This window comes from Hyla sarda, chromosome 3 (genome assembly GCF_029499605.1).
Source record: "Hyla sarda isolate aHylSar1 chromosome 3, aHylSar1.hap1, whole genome shotgun sequence".
NCBI lineage: Eukaryota > Metazoa > Chordata > Amphibia > Anura > Hylidae > Hyla > Hyla sarda.
The window spans coordinates 232,431,806-232,435,948 of record NC_079191.1 but is presented as its reverse complement, the minus strand read 5'-3'; the positions used below and the strand labels follow the sequence as shown (position 1 = coordinate 232,435,948).

The 4,143-nt window shown below is 43.4% G+C and overlaps 1 protein-coding gene across 4 annotated transcripts in view; it reads right to left on the bottom strand.

Moving 5' to 3' along the window:
• LIN28B (lin-28 homolog B) overlaps window positions 1-4,143 on the bottom strand; it is a 101,184-nt gene that overhangs the window by 61,207 nt on the left and 35,834 nt on the right. The window lies entirely within an intron of this gene.

Sequence of the window (4,143 nt, the reverse complement as noted above, 5' to 3'; positions counted from 1 at the left end):
CTGTACTAACCTACCTATGGTCTCCTCCACAGGTCCTGTTTGCCACCATCTGGCGGGCAGATTGCCTGTGTTAAGCCAATGACAAGATCGTTGGTGCTCCAGCAATGTCTCTGGCTTCAATTCGCTTGACTGTGCAATGCCTTCGCATCACAACCCCTTAACCCCTTAAGGACGAAGGACGTAAATGTACGTCCTGGTGAGATGGTACTTAACGCACCAGGACGTACATTTACGTCCTAAGCATAACCGCGGGCATCGGAGCGATGCCCGTGTCATGCGCGGCTGATCCCGGCTGCTGATCGCAGCCAGGGACCCGCCGGCAATGGCCGACGCTCGCGATCTCGCGGGCGTCCGCCATTAACCCCTCAGGTGCCGGTATCAATACAGATCCCGGCATCTGCGGGAGTTCGCGATTTAAATGAACGATCGGATCGCCCGCAGCGCTGCTGCGGGGATCCGATCATTCATAACGCCGCACGGAGGTCCCCTCTCCTTCCTCCGTGTGGCTCCCGGCATCTCCTGCTCTGGTCTGTGATCGAGCAGACCAGAGCAGGAGATGACCGATAATACTGATCTGTTCTATGTCCTATACATAGAACAGATCAGTATTAGCAATCATGGTATTGCTATGAATAGTCCCCTATGGGGGCTATTCAAGTGTAAAAAAAAAATGTAAAAAAATGTAAAAGTAAAAGTAAAAAAAAAGTGAAAAATCCCCTCCCCCAATAAAAAAGTAAAACGTCCGTTTTTTCCTATTTTACCCCCAAAAAGCGTAAAAAACATTTTTTATAGACATATTTGGTATCGCCGTGTGCGTAAATGTCCGAACTATTAAAATAAAATGTTAATGATCCCGTACGGTGAACGGCGTGAACGAAAAAAAATAAAAAAAAGTCCAAAATTCCTACTTTTTTAAAAAAAAAATATATAAAAAGTGTATTAAAAGTTTTTTATATGCAAATGTGGTATCAAAAAAAAGTACAGATCATGGCGCAAAAAATGAGCCCCCATACCGCCGCTTATACGGAAAAATAAAAAAGTTAGAGGTCATCAAAATAAAGGGATTATAAACGTACTAATTTGGTTAAAAAGTTTGTGATTTTTTTTTAAGCGCAACAATAATATAAAAGTATATAATAATGGGTATCATTTTAATCGTATTGACCCTAAGAATAAAGAACACACGTCATTTTTACCATAAATTGTACGGCGTGAAAACAAAACCTTCCAAAATTAGCAAAATTGCGTTTTTCGTTTTAATTTCCCCACAAAAATAGTGTTTTTTGGTTGCGCCATACATTTTATGATATAATGAGTTATGTCATTACAAAGGACAACTGGTCACGCAAAAAATAAGCCCTCACACTAGTCTGTGGATGAAAATATAAAAGAGTTATGATTTTTAGAAGGCGAGGAGGAAAAAATGAAAACGTAAAAATTAAATTGTCTGAGTCCTTAAGGCCAAAATGGGCTGAGTCCTTAAGGGGTTAAGTCAACATGCTGTTTACTTCACCAAGATTCCCTTTCACTGGATGCATTTACGCAATCACACCATTCTCTGTACACACTCAATGGTGTTGCACAAGGAAACTTCTGTTTACCAATTTTTATGTGGATTCGCTAAAACAGCGTCATAGAAAACATGCTTACTTTATGCTGCACTTGGGGGTCATGTTTCTGATTTCCATACAGGAAAACTGCAATTGTGAAATGATGGCTCTTTCTAATAGCCAGTGTAAGTGTGGTTGATAATACTACTGGCAACACTATTTAGTCTATCCAATGTATAGACAAGTGTATTGTGGAATATTTGCAAGGTTTTACAACTCCATGAGAATACCAACTAGGGTACTTCAAAGCGGAGTCCTGGATGTGATAAATGATTTTCTAGTCAGATTTCTCAGTTCCTCTTCATTTCTTACTCAGCACCGTATATACTGTAGGTATAATATGCCTCATCTGGATGAAATACTTTTTTTTGTAAGTAATTACACAGTTTAAGAGCCTTGAGAAAAGTACCGTATTTATCGGGGTATACCACGCACCGGCCCATAACAGGCACCCTCATTTTACCAAGGTTATATGGGTAAAAAAAGTTTTTTTAACCAAATATGCTTGGTAAAATGAGGGTGCGTGTGTGTGCATGTGTATACCCCAATACACTGTTTCTGACCCCACAGAAGCCCCCAGGAAAGGCAGGGGGAGAGAGGCCGTCGCTGCCCCATTGCCTCCCCCATCCCCGGTTTTATAATTAACTGTTGCCGGTGGTCGGGTCCGCGCTGCTTCTGGCTCCGGTGTGGCGTCCCCTGCGTTGTTGCTATGCGCTGCGAGACGCAATGACGAGTGACGTCTTCAACGTGACAACGATGCAGGGGACGCCCCACCAGAGCCAGAAGCAGCGCGGACTCGACCCCGGCAACAGGTAATTATAAAACCGGGGATGAGGAGGCAATGGGGCAACGGCACCGATAGCCAGGGGGAGAGAAGCGGCGGCTGCAGGGCTCTAGACCCCAGGAAAGGCAGGGGGAGAGAATCAGGGTGCGACGGCCTCTCTCCCCCTGCCTTTCCTGGGGGCTTGTGCGGGGTCAGAAAAAACAGGGATGGGGGGAGGAAATGGGGCAGCAGCGCCGGCAGTCTCTGGACCCCAGGATAGGCAGGAGCAGAGAGGCCGTCGCTACCTGCTTCTCTCCCCCTGCCTTTCCTGGGGTCTAGAGCCCTGCAGCCGCCACTTCTCTCCACCTGCAAAAGCCGCTGCAGTTTATTGATTTAAAGCGCCCATTTTAAATCATTTAACTGCAGCGGCTTATCGGTGTATAACACGCAGATAGACTTTAGGCTAAAAATTTTAGCCTAAAAAATGCGTGTTATACGTCGATAAATACGGTATATGTATGTCACTGACAATTTCACTTTGCACCTCAGTACTCTCAAATTGATTGAGAGTGAGGGTTCTGGGCTTCATACACTTCTTGAGACTAATCTACAGGGTGGGCCATTTATATGGATACACCTTAATAAAATGGGAATGGTTGGTGATATTAACTTCCTGTTTGTGGCACATTAGTTTATGTGAGGGGGGAAACTTTTCAAGATGGGTGGTGACCATGGTGGCCATTTTGAAGTCGGCCATTTTGAATCCAACTTTAGTTTTTTCAATAGGAAGAGGGTCATGTGACATCAAACTTATTGGGAATTTCACAAGAAAAACAATGATGTGCTTGGTTTTAACGTAACTTTGTTATTTCATGAGTTATTTACAAGTTTCTGACCACTTATAAAATGTGTTCAATGTGCTGCCCATTGTGTTGGATTGTCAATGCAACCCTCTTCTCCCACTCTTCACACACTGATAGCAACAGCGCAGGAGAAATGCTAGCACAGGCTTCCAGTATCCGTAGTTTCAGGTGCTGCAGAATGGGCAAAACTAAAATTGGAAAATGACCCTCAGTTTAGGCAGAAGATTTTGTTCAGTGATGAGGCAAACTTTTATGTGAATGGTGAAGTTAACAAACAAAACCACCGCTATTGGTCTGACACTAACCCACACTGGATAGATCCCTCCAAGACTGTTGGAACACAAAAATTGATGGTATGGTGTGGTATTTGGGGTACATAGATAGTGGGGCCATTCTTCATCAATGGAAACCTCAAGGCCACTGGATATGCAAAATTGCTACATGATCATGTGTTTCCCTCTTTATGCACTGAAGCTGGCACATTCCCTGAGTTTTTCAATTTCCTGGAAAGTGGATTGGTCATCGACTTATCTTTGGGGTCATCTGAAGGCAATTGTCTATGCTGTTAAGATACGAGATGTGCAGCACCTGAAACTAGGGATACTGGAAGCCTGTGCTAGCATTTCTCCTGCAGTGTTGCGATCAGTGTGTGAAGAGTGGGAGAAGAGGGTTGCATTGACAATCCAACAAAATGGGCAGCACATTGAACACATTTTATAAGTGGTCAGAAACTTGTAAATAAATCATGAAAGAATAAAAAGAATAAAGTTATGTTAAAACCAAACACATCATGGTCACAACCCATCTTGAAAAGTCCCCCCCCCCTCACATATACTAATGTGCCACAAACAGGAAGTTAATATCACCAACCATTCCCATTTTATTAAGCTGTATCCATATAAATGGC